General features: G+C 34.4%; 1 protein-coding gene across 3 annotated transcripts in view; it reads right to left on the bottom strand.

Moving 5' to 3' along the window:
• The window catches only part of TINAG (tubulointerstitial nephritis antigen), a 218157-nt gene that overhangs the window by 148378 nt on the left and 48986 nt on the right, over window positions 1-20793 (bottom strand). The gene's annotated exons all lie outside the window — the stretch shown is intronic.

Here is a 20793-nt window from a genome sequence, read left to right as displayed (position 1 = left end):
TTGGGGCAAAGATTGGGGCAGGAATGAACATTCTGTGTATGAGAAAAGGTAAAAAGAGGGAAAAACCTTAAGAGATTTTCCTCTTTCCCTGATGTTCAAAGGAAAACAACTAGTTCAGTTTGCCTGGTATGGGGGAATAAAAAGCAGATATAGGTATGAAAATGGGATCATGATATTTAGTGATTTATTTAGAAGGGATTAGTATCTAGAAGGGACTTTAAAGTTCGTCTAATCTTCATTTCACAAATAAAGAAAACAATATCAAAATATATCAACTGACTTGTTTAAATTTACATAGGAAGAAAAGCATTCAAGTCAGGATTCAGATCTATACCTCTGATTCCAAATCCAGCATTCTTCCTACTATATTATCCGTTGAGATTAGGATGAGTCCTAAAAGGTCCTTTAAATACAAGCTTAAAGTACAAGGCAAATATGGGAAAGAGCTAGATGGTAAGATTAAAATTCAAACAGACCTCAAAAGGCTAACACAGTGTGCTGAAACAAGATGAAATTAGGGACAAACATAAAGCTCTTCACTTGCATCCAGAAAATCAACTGTATAAGTATAAAATGAAGGAAAAATGACTAGACAGAAGTTTATGTTTAAAAAAATACATTTCCATTTAATGATGCTTGTCAAATATCATTATTCCACTGCTAAGGAGAAATCATTAAAGGGTTTTGTTTTTATTGTTTTCATTTATTCATTATTTTCCCTACCCCTAGAGGTTTGGTACATTTAGTTAGGTTGGCAATACTGCGTACAATAGTTTGGAGTAAGTAAAGACTGGGAATGGAGAGTAGGGTGATTATGAAAATGATTATGGTGGTGGTGGTAGTGATTAATGATTGCCCATTTCAGTCTAGTGGTGATCTAAGCTTAGCAACATTCCCATGGCTCTCTTTTGAATGTTTGTGAATTATTTTGTTAATTCAAGATCTTTGAATTACATAGCTAAGAATATGAATTATTCAGCCCAGGCTTTTAAGGGAGGAGATAAGGTTAGAAAAGATAGATAGATAGATAGATAGATAGATAGATAGATAGATAGATAGATAGAGAGAGAGAGAGAGATGGATAGATAGATAGATAGATAGATAGATAGATAGATAGATAGATAGACAGACAGATGGACAGGTAGATGATAGATAGATAGATAGATAGATAGATAGATAGATAGATAGATAGATAGACAGACAGATGGAAGGATGTATAGACAGATAGATAGATAGATAGATAGATAGATAGATAGATAGATAGATAGATAGATAGATGGACAGACAGATGGACAGACAGATGGACAGACAGGTAGATGATAGATAGATAGATAGATAGATAGATAGATAGATAGATAGATAGATAGATAGACAGACAGACAGATAGATAGATAGATAGATAGATAGATAGACAGATAGATAGATAGATAGATATGGATGGATAGATAGATAGATAAATAGATAGATAGATAGATAGATAGATAGATAGATAGATAGAGATGATAGATAGATGGATAAATAGAAAGACAGATAAGTAGAAAGATAGAAAGAAAAAAGAAAGATAGATAGATAGATACGTATATACATATATACATACATACATACATATAGATTTTAATAGGAAACATAATGAAGAGTGATAACTTTTTACAATATTGTAAATGGAACTGGAAGGTAGAGTGATTACTGTGGGTTATTGTACAGCAGTAATGCTTTTATCCCACCTGATATTTCTGTCATTCTGAGTCATACCTATACTTATTAGAGAAGAAGATGACACAGTGTTATTTAAATTCATTCCTTCTACAGGAGCAAATACTTTTAAGGTCTAGCATTTTTTTTTCTTTTCCTGCCTCTGAGTCCTACATGGCAATCCAGGAATTGACAGTCTTAGAGCCCTAGGCAATACACCAATTTAATACCTCAAGGGTTGACAATTCAAGTACTTTGATCATTTTACTCCCTCCCCTCAATTCCTATTCAATCATATAACATTCAAGCCCCACGGGGATGATATTAAGGTGTGTTGGCTCCTGTTAAGTCTTTGAGGAAGAAAGGATCCTTGAGATCTGCTGCATTAATGGCATATTATAAAACCATGATGGCCAGGGACATTATATTCCAATTCATCATATCAGAGATCTAGGGCTTAAAGAGATGTCAGGAGCCAGTTAATCCAAAGACCTTCATTTTTCAGATGCAGAAACTCAGATCCAGAAATTTAAGTGACTTGTCCAAGATAGTGATGGAGGCAGGAATGAATTCAGGTCCTCTGACTCCAGGGCAAGTGACCTTTCTAATGTATCAAAAATTCTTTTTCATATCTTAATTTGAACACTATCTGTGTATACAGTCACCTTCCTGAGTGAGATGTGAAATGAAGTTCTAGGAACTTAAATGAGTGATTTAATTCAAATAAGACCTCAACACTGTGGATTATTTTTTACTCTAAATTTTCTAGAGTAGTGTACTTTACCTATATTTCCAGAAATCAACAGAAAATTAGAGGGCAGATGAGAGCTTCTTTATTTTTCACAGGAGGCTAGCAAATAGAGTAAAAGTAAAATGTATAAGTTTTGCTACTGCTGAGTTTTTTACATATATATGAGTGCATATTTTTACACACTACAAATGTGCATGTATATATGTGTGCATATATGTATGTTCATACACACACATACATACATTGGCCTAACATTTTAAATGGAGAGAAAAATTGTCAGGCCTTTACTAAAGTTTCTTACAAAAAATATCTATGATAGATATAAAACTTCTCTCATACCTGAGAGGAACAAGATTTAGAATTAATCTGTCTATTTGAAAACGTGTACCTGCATAACAATTTGTAACCTTGAACTGCAGCAGGAAAAAAGATGGGATTTGTTTTCGGGAACATTTCACTTGACAATGAAAGACATTAAACATGAAATCCATGCACTTAGATTATGTCTACATGAATGATAGTTAAAAAGCAACAATTGATGTTTAAATCTTAGTCAAAATAGTCACTGTAAGATATCTATAACAATATGATGCATAAAATCATAGAAGCAAGCGTTCTTTTGCTTAGTTCACACTAATTAATAAATGGCATCACAATAAGCAGTTAGGTGACATAGTGGATAGTGCTGGAGTTTGCATCAGGAAGTCTTGAATTCAAATCCAGCCTCAGCACTTAGTTACCCAATTAGTATCCATGGATAAATTTACTTAACCTCTTTGTATCTTAGTTTCCTCATATGCAAAATGGAAATAATAATAGCACCCACCTACTAGAGTCATGAGGCTCAAATGAGATAATATGTTTATAATGCTTTTCAAAATTTAAAAAAGTAGTTATATATAAGTACTACTTTATGGAGTGAAGAGAAGTTATTGCTTCATTAATTTTTAATGAATTAATAATTAAATTTAATTAATTAATTAATTAAGCAGGGAAGTCATCCTCACTTTATTAGCAAAGCCATAGAGGTTTAGTCATAGACAAATTCCTACTTTATTCACAAGCATCTGAAAAGCAAAATGTCAAATAAAATAAAATATATATCATTGGTAAATATTAAAATGCTTTGTAAATATTAGCTAGTATTAACAGCTGTCACTTAAAGAACACTTTAAAGCTTTTTTTAGAGATATCTCATATTAACAAAACTTCTTATGAATATTATGCTATTTTTCTCCTCACAATAACTCTAGGAATTTGAGCTATTATTGTGCTCATTTTACCAATGAGAAAACCAAGGCTCAAAAAGGTAATGGAACACATATATACATACATGAATATATACACACATACATACATAGGTAGATATATAGATAGACAGAGCCTTTATTAAGCACTTACTCTATGTCAGGGACAGTACTAACTGCCAAGGAGACAATATCTATGCACAAGTTTATATTTTAGTGGCGGAAGGCAATACATAAATCATAAAGGAAAGCTGAAAATCAAGGTGAATGGGTAAGGGAGATGAAGAGGAGAAGGTGAAGGAGCAAAAGTGGTCTGGAGAGTTGAGCTATGAGTGAAGTGAAGCTGATCAAGACCCCTCCTGAAAGAGTAATCTGGGAAGAAGTCACCAATCAGTCCATGAGGACTTTTGCATGAAGATATTTCTATGGTGCAAAAACTGTTGACAAGAAGGAAAAGATGAAGCTCAAAGAGTTGAGCTATGAGTAAAACAAAGTATAGCTGAACCCTCTTCCCAAACCATGGGCAGGGCAGCAAGCTACCATTTAGGTTGGTATTCAAGATCCTCAAAGGAATTAAAGACTTCTTGAGAGTCACAAAACTAGTCAGGAGCTGAGACTGAGTTTTATCTCTAGTCTTCCATGTCCCAGTCTCAGTATTCTAACTGCTTTGCCATATTTTCTTTCATGTAACTAGATCTTATTATTGTTGTTGTTATGCCAGAGGGAGAAAATGTTAAGGTTAAGATTAAAAAATAATTATCTAATTGTGGATATTGATCATAGCCTCAGAAAGTTTGGGAAGCCACATATTTTAATACATTTTTGAAGTTCAAATATAGAGTCAGAGATTTTGATTTGGAATGAGATTTCATGTTTTTTTTTAGTATATTCCTAATCAAAATTATTTATTTTACATTTTGTATTTTTTTCTAGCTCTTGCTTGGTCTTTCCTTTCCCAAATATCTGACATGTGTATTATTCTGTGTTCACCTAATTTACTTATAGTTTCTTTCTTTATATTCAAGTCATTCACCCATTCTGAGTTTATCTTGGTGTGGGGTGTGAGATATTGATCCAAACCCAATCTCTCCCATACTGTCTTCTAATTTTCCCAGCAGTTTTTATCAAATAGTGGATTTTTGTTCCAAAAGCTGGGGTCTTTGAGTTTATCATAGACTATCTTGCTGAGTTCACTTACCACTAGTCTATTCCACTGATCCTCCTTTCTGTCTCTTAGCCAGTACCAAATTGTTTTGATGACCACTACTTTATAGTATAATTTGAAATCTGTTACTGCTAGGCCACTTTCCTTCACATTTTTTTTTTCATTATTTCCCTGGATATCCTTGATCTTTTGTTCTTCCAAATGAACTTTGTTATGTTTTTTTTTCTACTTTAATAAAAATGTTTTTTGGTACTTCAATGGGTATGGCACTAAATAAGTGAATAAGTTTGGGTAGGATGCTAATTTTTATTATGTTAGTTCATCCTACCCATAAGCAATTAATGTTTTTTCCAATTATTTAGAAATAATTTTAATTGTGTAGAAAGTGTTTTGTAGTTGTGTTCATATAGTTCCTGTGTTTTCCTAGGCCAATAGATTCCTAAGTATTTTATATTGTCTAAGGTGATTTTAAATGTCATATTCTCTTTCTAATTCTTGCTGCTGAGATGCTTTGGAAATGCTGATGACTTATGTGGGTCCATTTTGTATCCTGAAACTTTGCTAACATTGTTGATTATTTCTACTATTTTTTAGTTGATTCTTTAGGATTCATTAAATAGACCATCATATCATCTGCAAAGAGTGATAGTTTAGTCTCCACACTGCCTATATTAATGCCTTCAATTCTTTTTTCTTCTCTGATTGCTACTGCTAGTGTTTTTAGTGCAATGTTAAACAATAGAGATGATAATGGACATCCTTGTTTCACTCCTGATCGTATTGGGAAGGCTTCTAATTTATCCCCATTTCAGATGATACTTGCTGATGGTTTTAAATATATACTGTTTGTTATTTTTAGGAAAGGCCCTTCTACTCCTATATTTTCTAGAATTTTTAATACGAATGAGTGTTATATTTTGTCAAAGGCTTTTTCTTTATCTATTGAGATAATCATATGATTTCTGTTGGTTTTCTTGTTGATATGGTCGATTATGTGGATGGTTTTCCTAATATTTAACCACCCTTGCATTCCTGGTATAAATCCCAACTGATCATGATCAATACCCTTTTTCATCACTTGCTGGAGGCTTTTTGCTAGTATTCTACTTAAGGTTTTCATATGTATTCATTAGGGAGATATGTCTATAGTTTTCATTCTCTGCTTTTTACCTGCCTGGCTTTGGAATCAGTACTATATTTGTGTCATAAAAGGAATTTCATAGATCTCCTTTATTTATTCTGTCAAATAGTTTGTAAAATATTGGGGTTAGTTGTTCTTTGAATGTTTGATAGAATTCATTTGTGAATACATCTGGTCCTGGGGATTTTTCTTAGGGTATTCTTTGATGGCTTGTTCAATTTCTTTTTCTGATTTTGGGTTATTTAGGTATTCTATTTCTTCTGTAACTATTCATCCATATCACCTAGATTGCCATGTTTGTTGCCATATAATTAGGCATAATAGTTTTTAATGTTTGCCTTAATTCCCTCTTCATTAGAGGTGAGGTCTCCCTTTGAATCTTTGATACTGTTAATTTAGTTTTCTTCTTCCCTTTTTAAAATTAGATTGACCAGTATTTTGTCTATTTTATTTGTTTTTTCAAAGTACCAGCTTCTAGTCTTATTAATTAATTCAATCATTCTTTGACTTTCATTTGTATTAATTTCTCCTTCAATTTTTAGGATCTCTAATTTAGTTTTCATCTGAGGATTTTTAATTTGTTCACCTTCTAGTTTTTTTTTTTATTTGAATGCCCAATTCATTGACCTCTGCCCTCCCTAATTTGTTAATATATGAACTCAAGGATATAAATTTCCCCCTAAGTACTGCTTTGGATGCATCCTATAGATTTTGGAAGGATGTCTCATTGTTGAAATTATTAATTTTTTCTATTATTTGTTCTTTACCTGATTTTGAAGAATCATATTTTTTATTTTCCAATTAATTTTTGATTTGCCTCTCCATACATCCTTACTAATTATTTTTTATTGCATTGTGTTCTAAAAAGGTTGTATTTATTATTTCTGCTCTTTTGCACTTGTTTGCCATGTTTTTATGCCCTAATACATGGTCAGTCTTTGTGAATGCACCATGTGCTCCTGAATAGAAGGTGTATTCCTTTTTGTCCCTATTTATTTTTCTCCATAAATCTACTAACTAATTTATTCTAAGATTTAATTCATACCTCTTACCTCTTTCTTATTTATTTATTTTTTTGGTTTGATTTATTTAGATCTGATAGAGGAAGGTTTAGTTCTCCCACTTGTATAGTTTTACTATCTATTTCATCCTTGAGCTCCACTAGTTTCTCCTTTAGAAATTTGGATGCTATGCCATTTGGTGCATACATGTTGAGTACTGATATTTCCTCATTGTCTATACTGCCTTTGGTCAGGATGTAATTACCTTCCCTATCTCTTTTAACTAGATCTCTTTTTACTTTGGCTTTGTCAGATATCATGATTGTGACTCCTGCCTTCTTTTTCTCAGTTGATGCCCAATAGATTTGGCTATATCTGCTTATGTTTACCCTGTGTGTGTCTGAATTCCTCTTGTGTGTTTCATATAGACAAATTATGGTCAGATTTTGGTTTCTAATACACTCTGTCATTTGCTTCTGTTTTATGGGTGAGTTCATTCCATTCACATTCAGAGTTGTGATTACCAGCTGTTTATTTTCCAACAGTTTGATTTCCACTCCTAGTCCTGTCCTTTCTTCTTTCACTCTTTCCTTATATACCAATGTTTTGTTTTTAATCAGCCCCTCCTATTTCCCACCCTTATTTTGCTTCCCTTTCCCTCCTTTCTTATTCACCTCTTATTTTTCTTAAGGGTTTTTTAATCTACCCTCCATGCTCTCCCTCACTTGTATTGCTTCACTCCACACCAGTTCTTTGATTACCCATCTGCTTTTCTATAGGGTGCTAATCAATTCACTCCCCCAATGTATCTGATTGTTCTTCCCTCTCTGAGTCAATTTCAGTGCACATAAGAATTCAGTATTTCCTGTCTCCAATCTCTTTAAACTTCCAGTGAATTGGTGTTCTCCACCACTCCTGCCATGAGCTACTTAATGACATATAAATTTATCCCATTTTGTTTCTTTTCCCATTTCGTTTAGTATTAATCTCTTTTTTACCTCCAGCTTTATATATGTATTTATTTATGCATATATGTATATATATGCATATATGTGTCTTGGCATTTCTTCATATACAGTTTTTCACTGTTCCCTCTAAGTATAATTCTTCTAGCCACTCAGGTGATAATAACAGTTTTTCAGAGTTACCAATATCCTCTTTTCTTGTAGTTATAAAAACCATTTTAATTTATTGGGTCCCTTAAAAATTGTTTTGGGTTTTTTTTTTGTTTTTTTCCCCTTTTGGTGATTCTTGATTTCTGTTTGGGCATCACATTTTCTTTTAAAGTCTTTTCTTTTCTTTATGAATGATTGGAAGTCTCCTATTTTATGAAATGACCATACTTTCCCCTGTAAGAATATAGTCCATTTTGCTGGGTAGTTGATTCTTGGTTGTAGACCTAGTTCCCTTGTTTTTCAGAATATCATATTCCATGCCTTTCGGTCTTTCAGAGTAGATGCAGCCAGATCCTGCGTTATCCTAACCATGGTTCCATGGTATCTGAATGACTTTTTAGCAGCTTATAATATTTTTCCTTGGTCTAGTAGTGCTTGAATTTGGCTATAAAATTCTTGATTTTATTGTCAATTGAGGATTAAGTACAGGAGATGATCTGTGGATTCTTTCAATCTCCATTTTTCCTCATTGCTCTACAATGTCAGGGCAGTTTTCTTGCACAATTTCCTGTGGAATGATGTCCAGACTTTTTCTTTTGTCATGATTTTCCAGTAGTCCAGTTACTCTTAAATTGTCTCTCTTGGACCTGTTTTCTAGAACTTCCATTTTGTGGATCAGTTGTTTCATATTTTCCTCAATTTTTTTCATTCTTTTGATTTTGTTTTATAGTTTCTTGCTGCCCTCCAAAGTCATTTGCTTCTAGTTGTTGGATTTTAGTTTTTAAAGATTGAATTTCATCTCTGGGTTTTCAGTCATCCTTCTCCTTCTGATATTTTATTTGGAGGTCATCTTTTATCTCCTTTGCCTCATTTTTAAGCTGATTAATTTTGACTTTCAAGACACTATTTTCTGTTTCCAGATGATTCATTTTGCTTTTTAAGTCATTTTCCCAGTTGTGTTCAGCCTCTTTTAATTGTTTTTTGAATTATATTTTGAGTTCCTCCAAAGCCTGTGTCCAATTTACTAGAGTTTCTGTGTTTTTTGCTTAGTGTTCCTTCATCCTCCTCTGTTCCATTTGCTCTTTGTTCACTGCCTGGATAGAAGGCATTGATTGTAATTTCTTTTTTCTTTTTCTGTTTACTCATATTCCCACACACACACACACACCTGTAGTTGCCTTTAGTCTTGCTACTCTCATTATGTGCTGGATCTGTGGGTTTGGGCTGTTCTATCCTGAAGGGGCTTCTTCTCTGTACTGCTGATTGATCAGGTTAGTGAGATCTTCCCCAGCTGACAGCAGAAACTAAAAAGGAGCTGGGCTTCCCGCCCTATTACCAAAGTTGTTGTTTGTAGTTTGTTGCTGCCTTTGCTCTTGGAATTTAGTCAGCAAGGCTCTCAGATCAGTCTGTGGTGAGGGGTACTGGAGCTTCAGCTTTCCTGCCCTATGAAGGCTTCTTATTTGCCCTATTGATGAGATTGAACCAGAATGGAGCTGATCTGCAAAGCTGGATGTGCCCAGAGGCCAAAATATCAAGAAGGGAGGGGGGGCAAGATGGAGCCTCTTGGCTGTGATTTGGCTGCCTGCTCTGAGCTTCTCCTCAAGGTGCCTCTACACTGCCTACATTTAATGCTCTGACCCTGGCCCAGCTGTGCCAGCAGGTACTCTCTCCAGACTAGCACCCTTGCATGCCCAGAAATTCCAGCCACCACTAGAGGCTCAGCACTATAAGTGGGGGAGGGATCCTGGGACATTTCTTCTTCCTTCCCCTTAAACCTTTGTGTTATAGAATTCAGGCTTTTGGGGGGGTGTACCTTTTAATTTGTATCCAGGAGGAGGATTCCCTAGCTCTGTCCTGTTGTGAGATTTGGTTTTCAGCCCTCTCGAATAATTGCGTTTTTGATCAATGAGGAAGGATTTGCATAGATCTGAACTGTTGCTGTCTCTAAGCCACCAAGCGCAGTGAAGAGAAATACCTTTTATATGTCCTCTTTCCTCAATAGAATGTGTATTCCTTGATAGCAAGGGCAATTTTCTTTGCATGTATTTATTTCTCCTGTCTTTAGCACTGAGTACTTAGAGAGAACTTAATAAATTTATCATCTATATAAGTTAATAGGTTTGATGAAAATTTCTAATAAAAAAGTTATTTTATAATTTATATACATAAATATGCCTAATATACAATTTAAATTAATTTTATACTTGCATCCATATTTTATATGCATATTATATAAAATTGGATTTATAATTTATTTTATTTTTATTATATATACATTATTTAATAATTTTAAAGTGATTAGTGAACATTTGAATAGGGAAGAGGTGATGATCTTGAATGTTATGCCATACTAATTTAATTTTCTTTTTTTATAGACTATTCTACCAATTGACCAGGAGAATTTAATGGAACTAGGTATAGCTATATTTCATTAATATGTTCAAAAACACCTTTCATACTCTTTGTGAATAAGACATGATTAGATGATAATTCCTTTAAGTGATTTCAAGTCATTCAAATATTAGACCTGTGGAAGGAGAAAAGTGAAAGAGCCAAGTACAAAAATCAATAAATTAAAAAGCATTTGTTAGGTACCTATTGTGTTCTAGTCATGATGCCAAATGCTAGGGATACAAAAAGAGACAAAGACAACTCACTTTTTCAAGGAGCTTACGAAAAATAAAAGGGGAGAAAACATGCAAACAAATGTATACAAAGCAAGATTTTTACAGGATAAATAGGAAATAGGTAACAGAGGAAAGGCATCAAAGTAAAAAGGAATCTGAGAGGTCATCAAGTTCATGTCACTTATTTTATATATGAGAAAGTGAGGTCTAGACAGGTTTAGGACTTGCCCAGGAGTCCTCAGTTAATAAGTGTCTGAGGAATGATTTTACCTCCAAACTTACCATCCCAATGTGATGTCTCTACCACACCAGGAAGAGTTCCCATTTACATAGTACTTTACAATTTACAAATTACTGACATCATAAATCTACATTGGAGGTGGTATGAACATTTTTATTACCATTTTACAGTAGACAAAACTGACAACTAAAGAAGTTATGGTCTATAAATACATAAAAAGAACAAAAAGAGGAAATATATAAAAATATTCGTAATGATTTCTTTTTGAGGTAGAAAAAAATTTGAAACTAAGAAAATGTTCAGCCATTAAAAATGGCATGTTATGGTATATGGCATATATCAGAAGTATTCTGAGATAAGAAAAGAGAAAATAAATTATTTCAAAGAGTCATGTAAAGAATTAAAAGATGTGAGGCAAAATAAGTAGAAGTATGATTTGTTATAACTTCAATATTGTGAAAATGAAACATTTGAGGACTAATGAATTGATGAAGAATGAAACCAGCAAAACAAAGAAAACAATTTATATAATAGCAGTATTCTAAAAATAACTTTGAAAGTCATAAGAACTATTAATACAAAATCCATTCATAATTTCAAAGGTCCAATGATGAAGCCTGCTATCTATTATATGTACCTAATAGATTTAAGGTAAAGAATAAGACATATTTCATATGCAACTATTAAGGGTATTTTTTTCTTAACTCTCCATATGTGTTGCCTAAAAATTGTCTTTTTCAAAAGAATAGCCTACAAGCAGAAGAGATCATAGCTCTCTGTAATTTCTTTGAGGTGGAAGTGCTACAGATGTAAAATGTTGCATATATCTCCTGCATTATTAGTTGTACTTGTCAATTTTACATTGTTGCAAAAGATCTCTAAGTAATCTTTAAACATTTGTAATGCAAAAGAAAAAATCAATAAATTTTTAAAAATAAAATTATTAAAATTACATTAAACAAAAATGATCTTACACACAATTTTTAAGCTCTTAAGGGTCTAGCACCTAGGCTAAGTTGGGGATACTTACCCAGGAGAAGATTTGAAATTGCAGGGAGGCATTAAAAAGAGCTGAGCAGGATAGCTGGTTTTGAAGGAATAATCTAAATAGCCTTAATTTCTACAATTCCCTAAATATATAACCAGGGCCAATCCTTAGAAGTTATAGGAAAGTAGATTAATTAATGCAAATATACACATGTGTACATATAAAACATACATATAGACCTGTACATAATATATGTGTGGGCATGCATATAAAGGCCTAAAATATATATGTGTGTATTTGATATGTGTGTGTGCAGACACATATACACACATGGTCAATAACCAAAACAGCCCAAAAATGGAATGGTTGAATGGGTAGGCCTGAGCTATCACTAGAAATGTTTAAATATGTTTAACTGATGCTGTAAAGGAACTTCATGAATCAGAACATCAACTATTCATGGATGCTTTCAATTTGAAGATTTTATGTATCTATATTTTTTAAAATACTGAAACTAGGAATGGACATTTCCCTCACTTTAGTAGTGTTCATGCAACAGAGGCATTACCTAGAAATAACTTTTACTTGTTGGACAAAAAATTTTTCTTGAAAATTGAGTAGCAATCATGTTATGCCAGGAATTCTATTTTGGGAGCTCATCTTTAGGATTTTTCAGGGGTTTACAACTTGTTTCAACAACCTGAAATTATTGCCTCATTGCCCTACAAAACAAGTCCATTTTGTCATAGTAGTTGAAGCAGGAGAGACACCCACATCGCCTTGCAATTATCTTTGCCTCTTGACATCAAATAATCTGACATAATCAGCACAATGCAAATTGTGCATCTCTTCATTCCATGATAATTGCATTTCTCTGTAAATTACAAGTGCTTTTCAGATGTTTATGAATAAAAGTAGGAATTAGTCTATGACTGCACCTCCACTGCTTTGCTAATGAAATGAGCATGACTTTCCTGGATGCTGAACTTTGTTAATAGAGCAATAGGTCCTTTTCTTCCCTACATAAAATAGCGTTTCTATAGATTTTTTAAGGTTTGAAAATCACTGTACATATTTAATCTTATTTGATCTTTAAAATAATGCTAGGAGGCAGGTGATATTATTATCACCATTTTACAGAAAAGAAAACTGAAGTAGACTCAGATCAAAATGACTTGCTCAAGGTTAGATGGCTAGTAATTGTCTGAAGCTAGATTTGATCTCAATAATCAATTTGATTATTTTGATGACATTGATAATTATTGATTACAAGTTCAATACTTAAGGGAAGAAATGGCTATAAAAATAATTATAATTAATTTGTTATCTATCCTTCCTCTTTGATTTTAAGACATAAATTAGAAGCTAATGATACTACAGGTATTTGTATTGATTTTGTATTGATTTTTTGTGTGATTGTCACTTTTATTTCTAAACATATGCTACCCCTTCCATATCCATTGTCACATGGGAAAGTAAAAAAAGAAAAAAAAATCAGCTAAAAAAATAACTCATGCTTCAACCAAGTCTAAGAGTAAATATGATGTATAAATAAAATAGTCCCTTGCCTCTTCAAAGAAAGATGTTCACTATATCATCTCATCCTCAGAACCAAACAGCCTTTATAATTTTATCAATTTCAATTTGATTTTATTGTAATTATTGTTTTTTATGTTTGTTGTAGTCATTGTGTATATTGTTTTCCTGGTACTGCTTTATTTCACTGTACATCAATTCCTTTGTGTCTTAAAACATTTCTTAAAAAAAAAACACTTCTTGCACTTTTCATATTCTCCAAGTCTTGATGTTTGAAGTACCACAGTTGGTTTAGCCATTCCTCAATTTAAGGGAATCTGTTTTGTTTCCAATTCCTTGTCACCATAAAAAGTTCAGCTATTATGAGCATTTTGCTATGTAGAGGGCCTTTCTTTTTATCATTAATCTTTTCAGAAAATGTGCCCAACAATGAAATAATTTAGTCAAATAATATGGACAATGTACCTACTTTTGTAGCATAAATCCAAAATCTCTAACAAAATGGACAGACAAAATCACAGCACTAGCAACCAAACCCTAACAATAACTCTTTCCATCCTTTGACACATTTGACAATTTCTGTATATGAAGTATACCTTAGTGTTTTTTTTCCATTTGCATTTTTCTCATTACTGATGATTTTGGAGCATTTTTTCATTTGTCAATAGCCTGGAATTCTTTTTTTTTTAATTTCAAACATTGTTCCTTGGTTACAAAAATCATATTATATTCCTCCTTCCCCTCACCCCACCCCTCCCATAGCCAACCTGCAGTTTCATTGAGTATCACATGTGGTCTTGAACAGAACCCCTTTCCATGTTGTTGGTATTTGCACTAGGATGATCATTTAGAGTCTATTTCCCCAATCATATCTCCTTCAACCCATGTCACTAAGCAGTTGTTTTTCTTTAGTGTTTTTAGTCCCACAGTTTTTCCTCTAGATGGGAATAGTGTTTTTACTCCTGTAACCCACTGAGTTCTTCAGGATCACTGCATTACCACTAATGGAGAAGTCCCTTACGTTTGATTGTACCACAGTGTATCAGTCTCTTTGTACAATGTTTTCCTGGTTCTACTCACTCACTCTGCATCACTTCCTGGATGTTGTTCCAGTCTCCATGGAATTCCTCCACTTTATTATTCCTTTTTGCACAATAGTATTCCATCACCAACATAAACCACAATTTGTTCAGCCATTCCCCAACTGAAGGGCATCCCCTCATTTTCTAATTTTTGGTCATCAGAAAGAGCATAGCTATGAATATTCTTGTACAAGTCTTTTTTCTTATTATCTCTGGGGTACAAACCCAGCAGTGCTATGGCTGGATCAAAGGACAGACAATCTTTTAGCACCCTTTGGGCATTGTTCCAAATTACCCTCCAGAATGGCTGGATCAATTCACAACTTCACCAACAATGAATTAATGTCCTAACTTTGCCACATCCCCTCCATCATTCATTACTTTCCTCTGCTGACATGTTAGCCAATCTGCTAGGTGTGAGGTGATACCTCAGAGTTGTTTTGATTTGCATCTCTCTGATTATAAGAGATTTAGAACACTTTTTCATGTGCTTATGAATGGTTTTGATTTCTTTGATTGAAAATTCCCTATTGATGTCCCTTGCCCGTTTATCAATTGGAGAATGGCTTGATTGTTTGTACAATTGATTTAGCTCTTTGTAAATTTGAGTAATTAGACCTTTGTCAGAGGTTTCTATTATGAAGATTGTTTCCCAGTTTGTCATTTCCCTTCTGATTTTGGTTACATTGGTTTTGTTTATACAAATCCTTTTTAATTTGATGCAGTCAAAATTATTTATTTTACATTTTGTGGCTCTTTCTAAGTCTTGCTTGGTTTTAAAATATTTCCCTTTCCAAAGATCTGACATGTATACTATTCTGTGTTCACCTAATTTCCTCATAGTTTCCTTCTTTATGGTCAGGTCATTCATCCATTCTGAGTTTATCTTTGTGTAGGTTGTGAGGTGTTGATCCAAACCTAATCTCTCCCACACTGTCTTCCAGTTTTCCCAGCAGTTTTTGTCAAATAATAGGTTTTTGTCCCAGAAGCTGGGATCTTTGGGCTTATTGTAGACTGTCCTGCTGAGGTCACTTACCCCAAGTCTATTCCATTGACCCTCCTTTCTGTCTCTTAGCCAGTACCAAGTTGTTTTGATGACTACTGCTTTATACTATAGTTTGAAATCTGGGACTGTTAGGCTGCCTTCCTTCACATTTTTTTTTCATGATTTCCCTCGATATCCTTGATCTTTTGTTCTTCCAAATGAACTTTGTTATGGTTTTTATCTACTCTAGTAATGATGTTTTTTGGTACTTCAATGGGTATGGCACTAAATAAGTGAAAAGTTTGGGTAGGATGGTAATTTTTATTATGTTAGCTCATCCTACCCATGAGCAGTTAATGTTTTACAATTGTTCAGATCTAGTTTCAGTTGTGTGGAAAGTGTTTTGTAGTTGTGTTCATATAGTTCCTGTGTTTGTCTCAGCAGATAGATTCCTAAATATTTGATATTGTCTAAGGTGATTTTGAATGGGATTTCTCTTTCTAATTCCTGCTGCTGTGATGTGTTGGAGATTTATAGAAATGCTGATGATTAATGTGGGTTTATTTTGTGTCCTGCAACTTTGCTAAAGTTGATTATTTCCACTAGCTTTTTGGTTGATTCTCTAGGATTGTTTAAGTAGACCATCATATCATCCAGAAAGAGTGATAGCTTGGTCTCCTCATTGCCAATTTTAATACCTTCAATTTCTTTTTCTTCATTAATTGCTACTGCTAGTGTTTCTAGTACAATGTTAAATAATAGAGATGATAATGGACATCCTTGTTTCACTCCTGATCTTATTGGGAAGGCTTCTGGTTTATCCCCATTGTAGATGATGTTGGCTGATGCTTTTAGATAGGTACATTTATTATTTTTAGGAAAGGCCATTCTATTCCTATGCTTTCAAGTGTTTTCAATAGGAATGGGTGTTGTATGGAATTCTTTTTTTGAGAACTGTCCATTCATACCTTTTAGAGAATAGATCTTGATCTTCAATATTTGATTTAGTGCTCAATAGATAGATAGAGATATATTTGTCTTAATACAATATATGATAACAGATCATAAGTATGTTTCATGCAAAACTCCCTTTTTAGTCAATTAGCAGCTCCCTTAATGCAATAGGAGATACTTTTTTTATATTTAATATTATCTAATTTATATTTTATGGTCACCTAAGTTTATTATTTGGTAAAAAAGTCTTTCATTTCTAATTATTTTATGATCTGACTTTAAATGTTTCCATTTCATATTGAATTTGTTGTGATATATGAGTTGTCTAGACCTTATTTTTACCAAATTATTTTCACAGTTATAATTGATCATCTATAATCCATTCAAACTGGATTATAACCAGAATTGTTGCTCTTCTTGAACAGAATTCTTCCCCATGTAATAAATGTTCTCATGTTTATTAGGCACAATGCTATTGAGTTCAATTGTTCTGATTCTTCCTTAACTAATCTATCTGTTCCACTGATTAAATAAAATATTGTGTGTAAAGTATTTTGTATATTTTAAAACTACAATTATTATTATAAAATTATACTTGATGTTACATTTATAATTATCTCCGTTTCTATTTTAACTAGAACTGAATAGTTTTACAATTATTGTTTTTTGCTATAATTTAAAATCTGTAACTATTATTTCCCCTTCATTTCTATTAAGAAAAAACCAACAACATTACTTTCCATCTTAGAATTACTACTGTGTATTGGTTCCAAGGTGGAAAAGCAGTAAGGACTAAGCAATAGAAGTTAAGTGAATTGCCCAGAATCACGCAACCAGGAAGTACCTGAGGTCATATTTGAACCGAGGAACTCCCATCTCAAGGCCTGGTTTTCAATCCACTGAGCCACCTAGTTGTCCCCCTATTACTACTTTTTTAAAAAGTTCATCATTATAACATCATACATTTAAAAATAATCAGGATGGGTCAAGATGGTGGCTTAGAGGCAGGGAAAGTTCAGACCTCTGAAAACCCTTCCTTAACAATCACAAACCCAATGCTCCTAGGATGCTGAAATTCAAACTGAACAACAGGACAGACCCAGGGAACCCTCCTCCTGGACCTGGATCAAAAGGTAAGGCCCCCCAAAAGCCAGAACCCTAGATCACTTGGATCTAAGGGGTAGGCAGAAGGAAGGTCCCAGAACCCATCACCCCCAACCCAGAGTGCTGAGCCCACGGCAGCAGTGGGAACCTCAGGGCCAGCAAAAGGGCCTCAGAGCTGGCTATTCTGAAGGACTCACCTTGAAAGCAACCTGAGCCAGTCTCCAGGGCACCCACCACAGATGGCAGGAAAACATAGAGATAAGGGGGAAGCCTGTAGCCCCCTGGCTGGGTCCTTCCATCTGAGTCTCAAGGGGGTTCCAGCTTTAGGGCACCAGCTGAATATAATTCCATCAGGAGCACTCAGGGCTGGAAAAGGGGGTGCTCTGAAGGGCTTACCTTGAAAGTAAACTGGACCAGTCTCAGGGCATTCAACACAGACTGCAGAGGAGGGTTTTTTTTTCCCTTCAGGGCTCATTAGGCCCAAACCAGCTGAACTTAATCCCATCAGGGGCCCTCAGAACCAAGGAGGCCATGACCCCTCCTCCATTAGAGAGCAGGGTCTTCTGAAAGAACAGAAACCTCAGGGCCAGCAAAGGCACTGAGATACCTTGCGGAGAGTGTTGTGCCAGGCCCAGAGCATGGAAGTAAGGCAGAGGAGAAGCAACTGGAGGGAACTGAGAGCAGTAACTCCCGAAATGCCGGCAGGCAAGGGAGGACAGACCCTGGGCCTCCCCGGGAAGACAGAACAGCTGCAAAGAAAGGACAATCTGCCTGGGGCAAAAGCCTCAAACCATCAGACCAATACACAAATAGCCAGTCCTCCTCACTCAGATAGAGATGGCAAACAGTACAGAAGTACAAAAACCTGCAAACACCAAGAAAAGCAAGAAGAAGGGGGTGACTTTGGACACATTTTATGGAGCAAAAATACAAAATACAGAGGAGATAGAAGAGGAAACACAAGTAAATGATCCGATACTCTCCAAAGGAAACAGAAACTCTCCACAAACTCTTGAAGTATTTAAATCAGAAATGATAAAAAAGATGGAAGCCTACTGACAGGAAAGTGGGAAATAATGCAAAAGGAATTCAACAATTTGAAGCATGAAAAAAAAAACGCAACTACAAAACCAGTTTGACCAAATTGAAAAGGAAAACCAGGCTTTAAAGGTCAGAATCAGGCAATTGGAAGACAATGATCTTGCAAAAGAGCAAGAATTAATAAAGCAAAGCCAAAAGACCAAGAAATTAGAAGAGAACATAAAATATCTCACTGACAAGGTGATAGACTTAGAAACTAGAGGAAGGAGAGACAATCTGAGAATAATTGGCCTTCCAGAAAAACCAGAAATAAATAATAATCTCGACATTATAATACAAGATATCATCAAAGAAAACTGCCCAGAGATTCTAGAACAAGGGGGCAATTCAGGCATTGAACGATTTCACAGAACACCCTCTACACTAAATCCCCAAAAGACAACTCCCAGGAATGTAATTGCCAAATTCCAAAGCTTTCAAGCAAAAGAAAAAATCTTACAAGAAGCCAGAAAAAGACAATTTAGATATAAAGGACTGCCAGTCAGGGTCACACAAGACCTTGCAATTTCCACTCTGAATTAACATAAGGCATGGAACATGATTTTGAGAAAGGCAAGAGAGCTGGGCCTTCAACCAAGAATCAACTATCCATCCAAATTGACTATATACTTCCAAGGGAAAGTATGGGCATTCAACAAAATAGAAGATTTCCAAGTTTTTGCAAAGAAAAAAAACAGAGCTCTGTAGAAAGTTCGATATCAAAAAAACAGAGAGCATGGAATACCTGAAAAGGTAAATATGAAGGAAAGGGAAAAGGGAAAAATGTCATCTTTTTCTTTTATTCAAACTCTCTTCTGTAAGAACTACATTTTTATAAATTTATATATATATTAATATGTGGGGAAAATGTAATGTGTAACTCAAAAATTATATGCATCATTCGAGTAGTAAGAAGAATCATGCATAGGGAACATTTGGGGCATCAAGATGATAGGGAGAAGGGGGGGTAGAAAGGAAAAGGGAGAGGGGAATCATTGATGGTACTAAGATATACTCCAAGAAATGGGGGGGAGGAGAAAAAACTAAATAGAATGATCTTTCTCACACAAAGATACACATGGGAAGGGGAGGGGAAGAAAACTACTATAAGAAGGAGAGGAAGAGAGTATTTACTTATAGCTTACTCTCAGTGAAATCAACTCTGAGAGGGAAGAGCATCTAGATCCATTGGGATCTTGAATTCTATCTTATCCAACAGGGGCAGGGAGAAGAGAAAACCAAGGGGTAAGGGGTGCAGGGAACACAAAAAGGGAGGGAAGGAGAGGGGGGAGGGGAATGGAACAAAGGGAAATATATCAAGGGAAGGGTCTAGGGGGACTGATTTAAAGTAAATCACTGGCTTAAAAGGTTATAGGTAAAGAAGAAAGGTCAGAATTGACAATCATAACTTTGAACGTGAATGGGATGAACTCACCCATAAAACGTAGACGAATAGTAGAATGGATTAGAATCCAAAACCCTACCATATGTTGTCTTCAAGAAACACACATGAGGAGGGTAGACACCCACAAGGTCAGAATTAAAGGATGGAGTAAGACCTTCTGGGCCTCAACTAATAGAAAGAAGGCAGGAGTTGCAATCATGATATCTGATAAAGCCAAAGTAAAAATAGACATGATTAAAAGGGATAGGGAAGGTAATTATATTTTGTTACAAGAGACTTTAGATAACAAGGAAATATCACTAATCGACATGTATACACCAAATAGTATAGAACCTAAATTTCTAATGGAGAAACTAGGAGAATTGAAGGAAGAAATAGACAGTAAAATCTTATTAGTGGGAGATCTGAAGCAACCACTATCAAATTTAGATAAATCAAATAAAAAATAAATAAGAAAGAGGTAAAAAAAGTGAAAGAAATCCTAGAAAAATTAGAGTTAATAGACATATGGAGAAAAATAAATAGGGACAAAAAGGAATACACCTTCTCAGCACCACATGGCACATTCAAAAAGATTTACCATACACTAGATCACAGAAACATGGCATACAAATGCAGAAAAGCAGAAATAATAAATGCAGCCTTTTCAAATCACAAGGCATTAAAAATAACAATTCGT

The sequence above is a fragment of the Monodelphis domestica genome, chromosome 2, assembly GCF_027887165.1.
Source record: "Monodelphis domestica isolate mMonDom1 chromosome 2, mMonDom1.pri, whole genome shotgun sequence".
Lineage (NCBI taxonomy): Eukaryota > Metazoa > Chordata > Mammalia > Didelphimorphia > Didelphidae > Monodelphis > Monodelphis domestica.
The sequence above is the reverse complement of the archived record's forward strand: the minus strand, read 5'-3'. Positions and strand labels throughout refer to the sequence as shown.